The sequence below is a fragment of the Saimiri boliviensis genome, chromosome 19, assembly GCF_048565385.1.
Source record: "Saimiri boliviensis isolate mSaiBol1 chromosome 19, mSaiBol1.pri, whole genome shotgun sequence".
NCBI classification, from domain to species: Eukaryota; Metazoa; Chordata; class Mammalia; order Primates; family Cebidae; genus Saimiri; species Saimiri boliviensis.
In genome coordinates, this window is record NC_133467.1 from 20,871,962 (window position 1) to 20,890,240 (window position 18,279).

General features: G+C 38.3%; 1 protein-coding gene across 6 annotated transcripts in view; it reads right to left on the reverse strand.

The window, feature by feature from the left end:
* LOC104650944 (uncharacterized) overlaps positions 1-18,279 on the reverse strand; it is a 413,896-nt gene that overhangs the window by 249,740 nt on the left and 145,877 nt on the right. For all 6 annotated transcript variants that reach the window (XM_074389849.1, XM_074389848.1, XM_074389847.1 and 3 more), the window contains one exon: positions 5,096-5,195. The gene's annotated coding sequence lies outside the window, so the exon portion shown is untranslated. The remainder of the gene's footprint in view (positions 1-5,095; positions 5,196-18,279) is intronic.

The window sequence follows — 18,279 nt, forward strand, 5'->3', positions numbered from 1 at the left end:
TTTACATATTTCTCTTTATTGTTTTTAGCTAGTTTGATTGGTTAGATCAGAAGTTCTGGCTAAACAGAATGTCTTGGTCAAATTAGGGCAGGCGTCCCCAAACTACGGCCCATGGGCCACATGCGGCCCCCTGAGGCCATTTATCCGCCCCCCCCCCCACCAACCGCCACACTTCAGGAAGGGGCACCTCTTTCATTGGTGGTCAGTGAGAGGAGCACAGTATGTGGCGGCCCTCCAACAGTCTGAAGGACAGTGAACTGGCCCCCTGTGTAAAAAGTCTGGGGACGCCTGAATTAGGGAAACAAGATGAATTCGTATGAGAGTCAACAAGCTTGGCTAATGTCTCGTTTTCTTTTAAACCCATGGCTTTTAAGACATTGATAGGGCAATGCACTAGCTATCATGGATAATATAGTTTGGATGTTTGTTATCTCTAAATCTTGTGTTCAAATTTAATCCTCAATCTTGGAGGTAGAGCCTGGTGGGAGGTATCTGGGTCATGGGGGGCTTTATCAATGGCTTGATGACCTTCCTGCAGTAATGAGTTTATATGAGAGCTGGTTGTTTTAAAGAGACTAGCACCCCTCTCTCTCTCCTCTCTTTCTCTTTCTCTCTCTCTCTCTCTCTTTTTCTCTTTCTCCCTCTCTTTCCATGTGACACACTGGCTCCCCTTGTGCCTTCTGCCATGATTGTAAGCTTTCTGAGGCCATCACTAGGAGCAGACACTGGTGCCATGCTTCCTGTAAAGCCTGCAGAACCATCACCCAAAATCAAACTATGTAATTTATAAATTACCCAGTCTCAGCTATTCCTTTTTTAGAAATGCAAATGGACTAACACAAAACATTGGTACTTAAGAGTAGGGCATTGCTATGAAGATACCTGAAAATGTAGAAGCAGCTTTAGAACTGGGTAACAAGTGGAGATTGGAAGAGTCGGAAGAACTCAGAAGAAGAAAGGAAGATGAGAGAAAGTTTGAAACTTCTTAGAGACTTGTTAGGTGATTATAACAAAATGCTGATAGAAATATGGATAATGAAGGCCAGATTGATGAGGTCTTAGATTGAAACAAGGAAGTTATCAGGGACTGGAGCAAAGGTCACCCATGTTACACCCCACAAAGAACTTGACTGCATTTTATCCATGCCCTATAGTTTTGTGGAAGGTTGAACTTAAGAGTGATGAGCTATAATATATGGTGGAAGAAATTTCTAAGCAGCGAAGTGTTCTAGAAGTGTTGTGACTACTTCTAACAGCCTGCAATCAGATACAAGAGCAAATGAATGGTGTAAAGTTGGAACTTAGATTTCAAAGGGAAACAGAGCATAACAATTTGGAACCTTCCTTCTCAGCCCATGGACATTGCAACGTATTGTGATGCCTGGAACTGTAGTTGCCATCTTGGTCTTCAAAAGAATTTATCCTATACAATAAGAAAAACTCTGAGGATAACATAACTGAAAGACTGAGTAAACAGGGGTGCTTGATAACAATTTTGAGTCAGTAACATAACCAACCCTGAAACTCCTTCACCTTTGGGCTTTTTGTAAGAAAGAAACTTTGAGTTGAATTTTCTGTTTGTATCCAAAGCATCCTAACTAATAGAACTGGGATATTTGTATGATTCACTGCCTAAATAATTTATTAGTCTTAATAACATATAATAATAATATACATAGTAATGCTTGACAACCTTTACCCTACTCTGTGGAATGCAATATACTAGGCATTTGTATAACTTATTTCACATGATACCAACATTTGATTGAGATAGCTGTTATTACTCTCATATATAGGGAAACTGAGGCCTGAAAAGATCAAGTAACTTGACAAAATGCTCACAGTCAGTGACAAAGCCAAGGTTTTGAAACTAAGTCACTCTAATTGAACTCTATCATCTTTCAAGGGCCCTATATAAATTACTTCACAATTAGTTTGTCTTACTAACATTCTGAGAAGCTCAAGATTATCATCTTCATCTAAAAGAATGAAATACAATACAGTCCAAGAGGCTGGGCTATTTGACAAAATTCAGAGTAGTAAAAATTTTAGCATTTCTTTGTTGCTACTCCCACACCGTTGAATCAGTACACATTTGATCAGTTTGTACTTTTTCCTAAGTAATATAGGCAGCTTTACAAGGCAAACAAAACTGCTGTTCAAAGAGGCATAGAGAAGTCACTTACTCATTATTAATAACAGAGCATTCATAACACATTTATTTATTTAAAAAGATGACAAGGATCAAGTACAGAATGATAGGGAAAATCTGTTCCCAACAGAAAAGCATCTATCTAGTGAAGAAGTATTTTTTAAAACCCACAATCACTTAAAATCTCTGGAAATTGTCCTAAAACTATTTTGCAAATGGAAAAATATTCATTCAAGAAAAAAAAAAAAACTCTACTAAATCTTGATAAGAACTGTGAAAGTCTGAAGCATCTGAGCCAATCTCCACTCTATTACTGCCCCCTCTCCTCACCCCAGCTCTGTGCTATATAGAATCTCTGTCCTGGGCAATGTACAAACAAGAACACATAAGCTCCTTCCCACAGCACCCAATCTGGAGAGGTTACTTTGAAACCTGAAACCTGCAAACGCGAGGCAAGTACTATCTCAAGCAATAGTGATATGTGCTTGTTCACCAGAGAAAGTTGAAATCTTGGCTTCTCCTAATGGGTCTGTCCTTGGAGACAGAATTACTTTTGATGCTTTCCCTGGAGAGCCCAACAAGAAACTGAATCATAAGAAGAAGATATGGGAGCAGAGCCAATCTGATCTTTACACTATTAATGAGTGTTTGGTTTCATACCAAGGAGCTCCCTTTGAGGTGAAAGGGAAAGGTGTGTAGGACTCAAACCATAACCAACAGTGGAATCAAATAAAATAACAGCCTTCTGTTACTGAAATACATTAGAGAAAACTTTAATAGCAATAATAAGGGAATATATTTGTGACTTGTACCTTAAAAAATAAAAACAAAATACAATAGTATTTTCTTACATGTTGAACATTCTTTTTCCTGCCTGTAGGAAGTACTGGTGAATTCTAAAGACTTTTCATGTTGGCTTTATTTGGAGTTTCATCAGTGACCACTTGAACTTTGATACTTTTCATAGACTCCATCAAAAAGTACTGGCACTTGGGTCAGTTGGCACTTGTCCTGGTTGAAAGATCTGCGTATACTTTCAGCAATGATTAGTGCCACATAACAGTTCTTGTAGGTACAGGATCTTGGCTTAGCCTGGCACATTTATATTTGATTACACCCTTGGGAAACTCATTATTCTCTAGGTCAGTAGGAAGGTAGCCAATGCCACTGACTATGCTACATTGCTATTTCCTAAAATACAGTAAAAATAATGGGAAAGACTTTAGCAGGGGAAATACTTTTTGTCAATATAAATATAAGACAAAGACGACTGAGGGCTCCCCTGTTAACTTAAGGGGACTGAGAACACAGGACCTAAAAGGTTGGGCTAGGACAGCCAACTAGGGAGAAGATAAGATACTGGGGGAATGGAATCAGGCCACTAAATCAAGGCACCATGCTAAGAGCATATATTTTGAAAAAAAAAAAAAAAAAATGCACCTGACCTTTTATCTAAAGAAGTTTTAACATCTCAACTTTACTTTATTCTCATTAATTGATTTATAATTCAGAAAGGTTAAGTATCTTTTATTCTTCTCACCAATGACACAATACGTCTAAGTATTACCCAAACAAATTAATGTGGTGCAAAATAAAAACAATCAAAATATCACTCAGGAAAGGCACGATTCTATTAAGACAGGCATAGTACTTCTTCTAACAAGTACTTAGCTCAAATCCCTGAATCCGTTTTTGATAGTCTCAACACCTATAGTCAAACCTTCTCCTTGGTGTTCAGTAGCACACAAGCATTTATTAGGTATCTTGAAGTGTGAGCAGGAAGCTCAGTATTACTGACCCAATATTCGACAGCTGAATTATATAGATAAAACTGTTTCTAGGGAGTTTAGAATGAAATACTGGTTTTCATTCTTGAGGCAGTGGTTTGACCACACAAAAACATACGGGAGTGAAGCTAAGTAGAATCTCTCTGCCTAGCAAGAAGGGGTGGAACAAACAGAATTCCACCGGTTTGCAAAGTGGAAAGGCTGTGTATTCTGGATCTTCAGCTTCTCATCTCCTCCTGCTTATTAGGGCCTATTTAACCAATTGAGTTCCTCTGCCCTCTCTCCCTCCTCCTCTCTCAAAGCCTGTTCCTCATCAAAAACATTACATAGTTAACTAACATGTTTGAAGTTAGAGTTCCTCCTCCACATTAAACCTTATATCTCATTATAAATAAAAGTCTCTCTCTACCACCCCACCCCTAATCTCCAAAAAGTTCCAAGCTGCAACCAAGAGGTGATCTAAGTTGGCTGGAATGGAGACAGGGAAGAGAGGGTTACAATCCAGTATTTTCCACACTGTGTCTTGTGTGTAATTCTGCAGGTGGATGGTCAGGGATGTTATGCTCCAACAGAGCCATGCTGCCGCTACTTATACAATTGGCTTGGGCTATGCACAACTGTTTCATTGAGACACTAAAGATGACCATTTGAAAATCTTTGGGGGAAAAGGAGGGAATTTTGACCCTGTGTTAGAAAGCCATAAAATGTCTGGATGTCAGTCAAGATTAATTTAAGACTCTAGGTGGGACTCCCTTCCCTTTTGAAAATTGCGCTGAGGTTTTTAAGAACCACACACAGTCTGTGTCTCCACCGCCAGCTCATTCAGGACCCACCCAGGAATGGCAGGAAACCATTCAGGAAGATGTGTTCCCCTGAGAAGCTGCTCAGCAGCTCTTCTCTCAGCACCTGCAGACTTTCTGCAAAACTGAAAGTAAGCTAACGGCTTAGTGTGTTCAAGCCCACACTCCTGCCACCCTGGATTTATTTACTCCCCTATGCTATATCAGAGTCTCCTTTTTCTATATTTTAAGTTCTGATCTTCTTAGATTTACAGTAGAAGTATTCACTAAAGTCAATCCACTCGTTATTGGCATAAAATCGGCCAGTGGTAAGACGACATAACAGAACTGAAACTAGAAACTGTGGACAGACTCACTTTTCTGGAGTTGAGTGTGCCTTTTTGGAGTGACAGCGTGTTGTCAACACTCTATAACGGGCAGAATCTGGTTCCTTCTTGGTATTTTGTTCCTCCGTCCCTGGGGGAGAAAAGAGCAATTTGAAAATGTTCTGTCATAGGCATTCTAGTGAAAAAGGGTCAAGTGACTAAAGCAGAAAGCTGAGAATCAGAGATGACTTGATGCTCACTAAGGCATAGCAATTCATAGACACTGACTCTGGTGGTGAGAAATTCCTGCTGGGAGGGTGAGAGAGGAAGGTCAAAGCACAGTTTTTGGCTAGCAGGACAGTGAAGAAATCTTCCCCAGAAGGTGACCTATTCTTGCCACCCATTCCTTTTCTCTCATGACCCTATTCTGCCTTGGCAGTTTAATCACATATCCAGACACTCGGCCATGGTGTGCTCATTGTCCCTTAAAGCTCAGCGTAGCTTGGCTCCTCCACGACCGGTGGCCTCAGCACTGACGACACACTGCAGAAAAGCTTTCCTCAAATGCCCAGCTGCAGTTGCATCTCCCACCACTGCAGTTTTCATTCTCTGACCCATTACCCTGCTTCATCACCTTCACAGCACTTGGCTCTCTATGAAATGATCTTGCTTCTTTGTTTCTGTGGGTATGTGTCATGTCTCACTTTCCTCACTGAAGTGTAAGGTCTGGAAAAGGCAGGGGCTGCATCTTTCTGATCCACCGCTACATTCCCAGTACCTGGGAAAGTGCCTGGAACGCTAGGGGCTCAAGGTATTTGTGGAATGAATGAATTAATGAGTGAGAGTAGTTGTAGGCAGAAAGATGTAAACTAGGCTCAGAACCAGGGATTCTGATCTCTTGGTTAGCTCTTATGTATCCTGCTCCCCCAGGTTTGCATAAACAGGATAGATGAAGTTACATGTATAAAATTATACTTCTCAGGCCAGGATATGAGGTCTGAGTGACTAGGTAAAGTCATTGACTTCACCATATCTCCTATCCAAATGTATGTCTCTGAATCTAGCTTACCTGAGTAGGTAAGCTCACAGACCCTGAAGTGCACGGCTGAGTCCATGGCTTACCTATGCAACTGGCTTAGTGGTGTGACCTTGGGCAAATTAGCCTTTCTATGCTTCAGTTTAAATGTACCCTGTGCTACCACTATCATGGCAATGACTACATGACACTATTTCCCTCACTAGGTCAAAAGCTTCTCACTGGTGGAAGCTACATCTTATTAGATTGAGTATCACCAGCAACTATTGGGTGCTCAATAAATGTCTGTGGAATAAATAAATGGATAAGCCCTAATTAAATTTACTTTATAACACAAACTCCCATCCCTTCCATCATTCAGTCCCCAAACTGGTAATCGGCGCATGCCACTCACTTCCTCACAAGTCTCTGTGCTGTGATTAGAATGAAGTATAAACTCCTATTCAAGAGCCCAAGAAATCATGATCTGATCCCAAACTGCCTCTCCAGAGTTATTTATTACCATATACCTCATGGGTCTTGCACTCTCAGCCCGTCCTCCTCTGAATTCTTACACTTCGATACTTTTAGACCTTGGCAAAGGGTTGATAAAAACCCTCAACAGACTAGGCATAGAAGGAACATACCTCAACTGATAACTTGTACCTTATTTCATATATAAGGAGAACTCATGAATCACTCTTATTTGGGGAACTTTATTCTCTCTGCAAGAATTAATTTCTCCTTCTGATTTATTCCTTATACAACATGCCTCTCTCTATAAATTATATTTTGCTGGTTTCTTCTTTAATTTCTCCCTCCTCCATTGAATTGTAAGGTCCTTAAGGACAGAGAGTTTGTCTCATTACTCTCTGCTCACTCTTTTCTATTCCCAATCACAAGATAGTGACTTTCATGCAGTAGATAATCGATAATTATTTTTTAATTAAATATATTCAACTGTTAACTTTTACCTTATTTCATATATGTCTAAAATCTGAAGCCCCTAAAGCAAAAATGTGCCCAAATTCCATGTTATATTCTACTCAAGATTTATTCTAAGCAATGCAATTTAAAAAAATAGAAAAATATTTAGAAACTGTATATCTGATAAAGAGTTAAGACCCAAAATATTTGAGATACTTCTACAACTCAGAAGCAACAAACTAAACAAAAACACGCTGCCACTTAAAAAGCAGGAAAATAATACAAAAAAAAAATCAATGGAACCAAGATTTTGTTTTTTAAAAAAATAAACAAGATAGATTGCTGGCTGGTTTAAAAAGAAAAACAAGAGAATATCCAAGTAAGTACAATCAGAAATGACAAAGATAACATTACAATTAACCCCACTGAATACGAAAGATCCTCAGAGACTGCTATGAACAACTCTATGCACACATATTAGAAAATCTAGAGAAAATGAATAAATTCCTGGAAACATACAATCTCCCAGAATTGATTCAGAAAGAGACTGAAATCCTGAATAGACTAAACTTGAATCAGTAACACAATAAATACCAACCGTCCCCGCAAACAAGTCCTGGATCAGATGGATTTACAGCCAAATTCTACCATATATACAAAGAGCTAGTACCAATCTTACTGAAACTAGTCCAAAAGATTAAAATGAAGAGGCTCCTCTCCAACTCATTCTATGAAACTGGTATCAGCCCAATACAAAAATCTTGCAGAAACACAATGAGAAAAAAAGGTTCAAGTCAATATCCCTGATAAATGTAGACACAAAAATTTTCAACAAAGTACTAGCAAACTGTATCCAGCAGCACAACAAAAAGTTAATTCATCACAATCAAGTAGGCTTTATTCCTGGGAAGCAAGGTTGTTTCAACATATGCAAATCAATAAATGTGATTCCCCACATAAACAAAATTAAAAATAAAAATTATACTATCATTTCAATAGATACAGAAAAATCTTTTAATAAAATTCAACATCCCTTCATGATAAAAACACTTAACAAACCAGGCATAGAAGAAACATACCTCAAAATAATAAGAGCCATCTATGACAAACCCACAGCCAACATCATACGTAATGGGCAAAAGCTGGAACTATTCTCTTTGAGAACTGGAACAACAACTCAACATAGTACTGGAAGTCCAGAGTTATCAGGCAAGAAAAAGAAAAGCCATCCAAACAGAAAAAGAAGACATGAAACTCTCTCTTCACTGAAAATATGCCACTATTCGTAGAAAACCCTTAATAACTCTGCCAAAAGAACCCTAGAACTGATAAGCAACTTTAGTAAAGTTTCAAGACACAAATTCAGTATACAAAAATTAGTAGCATTTCTACACACCAGTAACTCTGGGCTGAAAGTCAAATCAAGAACACAATCCCACTCACAGTAGCCGCAAAGAAAATCAAATACCTAGGAATACCGCTAACCAAGGAGGTGAAATATTTCTATAAGGGGAACTACAAAACTCTGAGGAAGGAAATCAGAGATGAAACAAATCAATGAAAAAAAAAAAAAACACAAACACTTCATGGTTATGGATCAGAAGAATCAATATAGTTCAAATGGTCATACTACCCAAAGCAATTTACAAATTCAGTGCTATTCCTATAAAACTATCAATATCATTTTTCACAGAAATAGACAAAAACTCCAATATTCAATTAAGAAAAAAAACAAATAGTCAAAGCAATATTACACAAAAAGAATAAAGCCAGAAGCATCACACTACCTGACTTTAAAATATGCTATAAGGCTACAGTAACCAAAATAGCATGGTGATGGTATAAAAACAGACACATAAACCAATGGAACATCAAAGAAAACTCAGAAATAAAGCTGCATACCTATAACTATCTGATGTTTGACAAAGCTAACAAAAACAAGCAATGGGAAAAGAATGCCTTATTCATTAAGTGGTACTGGAATAACTGGCTAGCCACATGCAGAAGAATAAAACTGGACCCTTATCTTTCACCATATACAAAAATTAACTTAAGATGGATTAAAGATTTAAATGTAAGACATCAAACTATAATAATCCTGAAGAAAACTTGGGAAATACCCCTTCTTAACATTGGCCTTGGCAAAAAATTTTTGGCTAAGTCCCCAAAAGCAATTGCAATAAAAACAAAAATTGACAAGTGAGAATAAATGAAAGAGCTTGTGCATAGCAAAATAAACTATCAACAGAGTAAACAGACAACCTATAGAGTGGGAGAAAATATTTGCAAACTATGCATCTAACAAATTTCTAACATTTAGAATCTACAAGAAACTTAAATCAACAACTGAAAAACAAATAACCCCATTAAAAAATGGGCAAAGGACATGAACAGATACTTCTAAAAAAAAAAAAAAATGCAAGCAGCCAAAAGGACATATGACAAAAATGTTTATCATCACTAATCATCAGAGAAATGCAAATCAAAACCACAGTGAGCTGCCATCTCACACTAGTCAGATTGGCTATTAAAAAGTCAAAAAAATAACAGATGCTGGCAAGGCTGCAGAGAAAATGGAACATTTATGCACTGTTGGCGGGAATGTAAATTAGTTTAGCCACTATGGAAAGCCGTTTGGAGATTTCTCAAGTAACTTAAAAGGAAACTACCATTAAACCCAGCAATTCTATTATTGGATGTATAACCAAAAGAAAATAAATTATTCTAACAAAAATATCCATGCATGTACATGTTCACTGCCATGCTATTCACAATACCAAAGACATGGAACCAACCTAGGCGCCCATCAATGGTAGGTTGGATAAAGAAAATGTGGTACATATAAACCATGAAATATTATACAGCCATAAAAAAAGAATGAAATAATGTACTTTGTAGCAACATGGATGCAACTAGAGACCAAAATCCTAAGCAAATTAATGCAGAAACAGAAAATCAAATACTGCATGTCTTCACTTATGAGTGAGAGACACAATTAGCATACATGGACATAAACATGGGAAGAATAGGCACTGTGGATGAGGGAGGAAAAGGGAAGTAGGTATGGGTTGAAAGACTGTTGGATACTATGCTCATTCCCTGGGTGATGGAATCAAAACCCCAAACCTCAGCATCGCACAATATACTCATGTAACAAAGAGGTACTCCTTGTATCTCAAATGAAAGTTGATTTTTTTTTAAGTGGAAAAAAGGAATTGAATAGAATTTTTTTCCAAAGAAAACTAGTGGCCAAAAGATATATGAAAAGGTGTTCAACAGCACGAATTATCAAGAAAATGAAAATCAAAACCACAATGAGATATCACCTCACAACTGTTAGTACGGAGTTTTAAAAAAGAAAGATAACGGTTAATGAAGATGTGGAGAAAGGCAACCCTTATATATTGCTCATGGAAGTATGAATTGGTCTAGCCACTATGGAAGACAGCATGGAGGTGCCTCGAAAAAATTAAAAATAGAACTATCATATTATCCAGCAATCCCCCTTCTGGATATATGTTCAAAAGAATTGAAATCAGGACCTTAAAGAGGTAGCAGCACTCCCACATGGAGTGAGGCTTTATTCACAATAGCCAAAACATGGGGGCAACCTAAATCTTCACTGAGGAGTGAATGGATTAAGGAAATATGATGTATGCATGCAATGAAATATTATTTAGCTTTAAAGAAGAGGAAATTCTTTTATTTGCAATTACATGGATGAACTTGGAGAACATTCTGCTAAATGAAATAAGCAAGATACAGAAGGAAAAATACTATACAATCCTACTTATATGAGAAATCAAAAACAGTTAAACTCATAGAAGCAGAGAGTGGAAGTGTAGTTGCCAGAAGCCGGGAGGAAGGAGACAGAAGGATATGATTGTCAAAGGGCACAAAGTTTCGGTTTGCAAGATGAGTGAGTCATAGAGATCTACTGACCTGCCTATAGTTAACAAGGCTGTATCGCATATTTTAAAATTTGCTAAGAGGGTAGACCTTATGTTAAACGTTTTTTATCACAAAATAATAAATAAGTAGGGCAGAAGGAAACTCTTGGGGATGATGGCTATGTTTATGGCATTAACTGAGGCGATAGTTTAATCACGTATATGTGTCTCTGAACTCACCAAATTCTATACAACAAATACGTACCACTTTTTGTATATCAATCATACTTCGATAATGCGTTCTTTAAAAAAAGATCATAGAAAATGCAAATGTCATTTAATCACAAAATTCTTTAAATATCTTAATAACATTATTGCCAACCCCAAACAAGTATAATTTAATATATGAGAATAATATTATTACTATTATTATTCTATTAAGGAAGCCATGATTTCTTTGAAGGCAGCATCAGTTCCAGCAGAATAAATGTGCATTTCTTTTACTGATTTTAGATAAGTCATATCACAAGATCTATTATAAGGTATATCTATTGAAGCTTCAAGATATTGTCAATGAGGCCAAGGTAAACAATGATACAGGAAAAGCCAACTCTCCTTTCAATGCATTCATAGCCAAATAAATAATATAGTATTTAAAAGGAAAAATGCAACTGATATCTCTGGCCCTCTTAAAACAGTCTTAAGTTTGCACTGCTGAAAATTCACTTCGCTCCTCTCATCCTGTCTTCAACTTCCACCATTCCTCTCAGATGCCTAGGGAAATTCCAATGCTCTCCTGTCATTGGCCAAAGATGAGCACATCAGTTGTGGTACAATTTGCTGGTTCCCTAGTGACTGACAGTAACTCATGTGTCTCTCCAAGTATTGCTCAGCATGTAATATTAATAGATGGACTTTCACCACATTTATGCCTCAGATAATAACAATATAAATGACTGTAGATGAACACAGAGGCTGGTGATAGGAATGAAGTCAGAGTGGTAAGCAGGCATCCCCAAACTTTTTACACAGGGGGCCAGTTCACTGTCCCTCAGACCGTTGGAGGGCCGCCACATAATGTGCTCCTCTCACTGACCACCAATGAAAGAGGTGCCCCTTCCTGAAGTGCAGCGGGGGGCCGGATAAATGGCCTCAGGGGGCCGCATGCGGCTTGTGAGCCATAGTTTGGGGACACCTGGATAAAGGGGTTGGAGAGAAAGGGTGATATGAAGTGAAGTTCCCTTCCTGACTCTGGGCTCAGCAACTTGTTTTTCTCTCTCTGAAGTATCAGTTTGCATCGAATCCAGCTTAATGAGCACCGTTTGTGAACTTAACCTTCTGTAGACCCTGCAGGGGGCTATGCACAAAATTTTACAAATTTGTGGAGCAGTCTATTATTATACATGGAAAACAATTAGAAAATAACATAGGGCATTTCATAGCCGGGCGCGGTGGCTCACACCTGTAATCCCAGCACTTTGGGAGGCCGAGGCGGGTGGATCACGAGGTCAAGAGATCGAGACCATCCTGGTCAACACGGTGAAACCCCGTCTCTACTAAAAAATACAAAAAAAATTTAGCTGGGCATGGTGGCGCGTGCCTGTAATCCCAGCTACTCAGGAGGCTGAGGCAGGATAATTGCCTGAACCCAGGAGGCAGAGGTTGCGGTGAGCCGAGATCGCGCCATTGCACTCCAGCCTGGGTAACAAGAGCGACACTCTGTCTCAAAAAAAAAAAAAAATTATTTAAAAAAAAAAAAGAAAATAACATAGGGCATTTCATTATCAAAGACCATTTATAATCAAATGATTCAGAATTTTTGCTTTGGAGAGTCATGGTGAAGAGATACAAAAGCCAGAATTTATAAAGATCATTTTTCTGAAGACCCCGGAGTCTAAGCTTACTTTGGAAAGGTAAACAATTGTGACAGAGCACAGGCATCAACATCTTAGAAGGAGCTTGGACTAATAAATCTGAACTTTTCCTTTTTACAAAAGGAAACTTAAAGTCTCTTAAGAATTTTTCAAAGGTCATTTTTTTGTTAGGCTTCCTCGATTCTACTTTCTTTCCCAATTATTTTAAAACCTTAATGATAAATTTACTTTGACTTTATGCTCAGTTGCCTCTCTATGTGGAGCCCAGGTTACATCTCTTGCAATGGAATCTTGAAATAAGAAAGAGTAAAAATAAAATCTCAAAAATAAAATGATCCTCTTCCCCTTTTCCTTCCCATCCTAAGAAACGTAGTCCAAAAGCCAGTAAGTAGGCTGAATAAGATAGGCATTTAAATGTGGTAGTGAAAGGAGAGTATCTTGATGCAAGAAGTTGAAGTTAATGAGTAATGAGTCTGGCATCCACACAGGAGCCATAGCCAAAGAAAGGTGAGAAGGGTATCCCCGAAGAAGGCCAGGCTGGTGTGCGCACTGGGCCTGAGTAGTGTTAGTAAGGCCTCTACAACAATGGTGGCCCAGCCAAGAAGGGTAACACCAAGAATGTGTGAGTTGGACATCCTTAGAGAGAGCTGGAAGGAAGGTCATGATGTGTGAGAGCCCAAGAAAGATGTAGAGCACATCAACACCAAGGGTAGTGTAGTGTGGGATGTGGGAGCCCAGGTGATGGATGAAGAAGGGGTCTGCATGGGAGGGCAGCCTGGTATGGATGTCAGAGTCTAAGCAGGTTGATGAGGGTATTCATAGGTGCATGAGGTGTCTGCTCCCAAGTGGAATGAAGGATGAAACCCTAAGTGTTGAGTGTTGTAACCTGAACAAGGAAGTATTGGAGTCTATGAGGCCACAGAGGGTTCCAGCTTGAGGATGCAATCAAGCACAGAATATCTGAGCTCAGATGGTGGTAGTCAGGTATCTGTTTAGGGATTGAGGTGGTGGAAACAGGAGATTGGTTATAAACAGAGATTGATAAAATAAGAAAAACATTTAGGATAATAGGAGCCTGAACCATATAATGTTGAACTACAATTGAAGGTATTGGCATGAAAATACAGATTTTAATATATAATGTATGTATTTAATATATATGCAATTATATTGGCATGAAAATATAGATTTTAATACACATGTAGATAAATATATATGTAGTTTATATGTAGATATATGTAAAGATAAATATGATGAAAGTGTGTATGTATAAACACAGAGATAGATAGATAGACAGATCTGTATCTATATCTATATTTCTAACTAGTTCTGTCTCATCTAGGAGCTAGGATACCTCAAGGACAGTGAACACATCTAGCTTCCAGATTATGATTTCTAAATATCATTTCAGGCCAGGCTTGGTGGCTCACTCCTATAATCCCAGCACTCTGAGAGGCTGAGGCAGGTGAATTGCTTGATCCCAGGTGTTCGAGACCAGCCCAGGCAACATGGCAAAACCCTGTCTCTGCATATATATAAATTAGCCAGACATGGTGGTGCACATTTATAGTCCCAGCTATTTAGGAGGCTGAGGTAGGAGGATGGCTTGAGCCCAGGAGGCAGAGGTTGCAGTCAGCCAAGATTGTTTTACTATTCTCGAGCCTGGACAACAGAGTGAGACTTGTCTCAGAAGGGAGGAAGTGAGGGAGGAATGAAGGGAAGAAGGAAGGGAGGGAGGGAAGGAGGGAGGGAGGGAGGGAGGAAGAGAGGAAGAGAGGGATGCATTAAATGTAATACATTCAATCTGTGGAATAAAATAGAAATCTATGAACTTATGTTGATATAAAGAAAGTTTTACAAAGAATAGAACATTTACATAGTCTGAAAGCATTGTTCCACAAAAGACATATGAATTACAAAGAAAAAAAGAGTAACTTTACCCTGACAAGCCTGAAAAATATCACCTTAATCAAAGGACCAAATTAACATAATCAGTAATGTGACAAATCAAAATTGTATGTCATCTGACAGGAAGAAATAAGAACACAGCATCACTTCAGTGCTATATTTGCTGAAGAATAACCTGAATCTTAAAATGATTCAATGATAAGATTCATGAATCTAATATAATCTAATCAAATATCATACAAAATCAAATTGAAAAAAACATTCTACAAAATAACAGACTTGCAATCTTCAGAAGTGTCAAGGTCATGAAAGTTAAGAAGATTAAAAATGAAGGTAATCTAAACAGACACAACTAAACGCAACACGTAATCCTGAACTGGATCCTTCTCCTCTAAAAGATATCATTGGGACAATTGCTGAAACTTCAGCAAGGGTTAGAATAGAATGATAGAACTATCCCAATGTTGGGCCAGGTGCAGTGGCCCACACCTATAACTCTAGCACTTTGGGAGGCCAAGGCAGGTGGATCACCTGTAGTCAGGAGTTCAAGACCAGCCTAGCCAACATGATAAAACCCTGTCTCTACCAAAAACACAAAAATTAGCCAGGCATGGTGGTGGCAGGTGCCTATAATCCCAGCTACTCAGGAGGCTGAGGCAGGAATCGCTTGAGCCGGGGGGGTTGGGAACCGGGGGGGAGGGTTGGTGGGGGTGGGTAGGGGAAAGGTTGCAGTGAGCTGAGATTGCACAACTTCACTCCAGCCTGGGCGACAGAGCAAAACTCCGTCTCAAAAAAGAAAAAAAGAAAAGAAATATCCCAGTGTTAATTTCTTGATTTTTGATGGTCATTTTGTGGCTATACAGGAGAATTTCCTTATTCGTTATGAATACATACTAAAGCTTTCAGATGTAATAGGGCATCCTGTCAACAACTTTCTGGTAAGTTTGAGATAGTCTGACAAAGGTCTTAAGTGGAGTTGACAAAGGTCTTAAGTCACTCCTGGGTGACTCAGTAGGGAAGGATACAGGGCTTTTGTGCAGAATGAAATGTAGACCTTTGTCCTCACCCTTTATTCTCCCAGCATATGCTATAATACCCAGAGGCTGAGAAAATGACGTGTTTATGTGTCTTCATAGCAGAGATGCGCTAGTGTGTGTGAAGGGCAGCACTTTCTAGTTCCGAGTCATCAGGTAAAGTGAGCTTCCTCTCATCTTTTCAATATAAATGATTTTTTAAAAGCCCTTCCTTCTCAAACCCATTCCCATGCAGGGTAGTCTCTAGTTGTAGGGTGGAGGTAGGAGTTGGGGAATAACCCTGGGTTTGGAAAGTTAAGATCTGGTTTGACCTTGGTCTCTTTGAGAATCCTTACCTCTCTGGATACTATGAAACATCAGTGGAGATATGTGTGAAAATTCTTTGATGTGTGCTATGTAAATGCTACTATCATAATGGCTACTTCCCATCATAGGGCTCACAGGAGGCAAAATTAAGTCATGGGTGAAGTTGTTTTCAGTTTTCTTTCTCTGTCCTTTTCACCACTTCTTGTAGCCTTTTGAACCTACCTCCAATCTAGCATTCTCACTAGCCCATTATTCTGCCCTGCCTTGACCCACTGGAAGTATCTTTTTCATCTCTCTTATGCAAATTCTAATTGCTTAGCCCACAGAAGAAAGTATGTGCTCAATTTGCCCCTAAATTTCCCCCTATGTACCAGGTACTGAGCTTGTAGAGCAATACAAAAGACATATGAGACGAAGCTCCTGCCTTCAAGAACCCTGGGCTCCAGTTGAATTACTAATACTCCTAGGCAGTATTTTCATTTTCCCTTAAAAAAGAGGCAACTTATAGGAATAAAATTTTGATGCCAAGGCACAAATGTCTATATGAGTTATTAAGTCACATGACAGATAAACGGCATTTGGCGTAGCATGGTTTCTGGGTAGGGAGGGAAGCAAGAAGACGAATGTCCATGAGAAAGGTGATCTTTTTCAAATCAAATCTCTCCAGCTCTGCCACCCAGAGTGCTCACTGTAAGTGCAAATATTCACCATACTTACTCATGAGCTAAGAAAAACCCACAGATGAAATGCCCTTTTCATCACATTACATCAGTACCTGATAGCAACATTACTGGTTACTGGTGACGTTAATTTTGATCACTTGGCTAAGGTAATGTCTGCAAGGTTTCTCCATTGTAAAGTTACTATTTTCCCATGTCCAGACTCTATTTATTAGAAGTAAGAATTGAGGCCAATCTCCACAGAAGGGGTGAGAATTTACCTCCACCTGCTGGAGGAAGGAGTATCAAAAATTTGTGGCTATATGTTAAAACCATCATAACAATTAACATTTGGGGGGAGTTACTTTGAAGCTTTGTGAATATTATTTCTCCTTAAAGATTCACTCACTAACTTTAGTGTTCATCATGGACCTTGCCTGCAGCAACAATTACTTTGGTGTTCTGATGGTGATTTGGTATTCCCCTCATTTCTTCTACATTTATTATTTGAAAATAATTTGTAAGAAAGATTTGTTCATTTTCCCTCCTTTGTTTATTCAATCATTTATATCAGGATCTAAAAATTCAGAATATATAAAATCAGTATGTAGTATATATTATTAATTCATAATATTTATTAAACATTTTATCTAGGAATAATTTTAGTATGGGAAAGTTGCAGAGCTCCCATATATCTCTCACCTAGTTTCAGTTTTCTCCATGCTATAATTTTACATTACAATAGTGCCTTTGCCAAAACTAAGGAACTGACATTGGTATACCACTATCACTAAACTCCAGATTCTGTGTGGATTTCCTCAGTTTCTTTATCCATGCTTTTTGCTGTTCCAGGAGCCAACCCAGAATACTCTACTGCATTTTGTTTTTATATTTCCTCTTGTCTAAGCTAGCATGTTTTTCCTTTATCCCTTTGAGGAAAGATATCTCATTCATAACACAATGAGATTCATTTGATACATTCTGCATTCCATCCTGGGATCCCTCAATATCTTGGGTGATTTTTTAATTTGCATACAGTGAAGTTCATTCTCTGTAATGTACAATTCTACACGTTTTAGCAAGAGCATAGTGATGATACCACCATGGTACCACACAGATTAGTTTTGTCACTCCAAAAATTCCCTGTGCAGCCCATTTGCAGTCAACTCCTCCCACTTCCTCAAATCCCTGGTATCAAATGATCTGTTTTTCTGTTTGTGTCTATAATTTTGTCTTTACAAGAATGTCACACATACAATCATACATATAACCTTTGGGATCTGGCTTCTTTTCACTCAGAAAAATGTGCTGAAGATTTGTGTTATTTCATGAATCGATAGTTTATATTTATTTTGAATAATTTTCCAATCTATGGATATACCAGTTTATTTATGCATTCACCCAATGAAGGGCATCATCTTGGTTATTTCCAGTTTGGGTGATTATGAATAAAGCACAAAATATAAACATTTTATATATAGGATTTTGTGAATGTATTTTTTCCATTTTCTTAAGCAAATAATTAAGATTGGGATTACCAGATCAATGGCAAGTGTGTGTTTAACTTTTAAAAAAACTGCCAAATTTTACCAAAGGACTATACCATTTTGCATTCCTGCCAG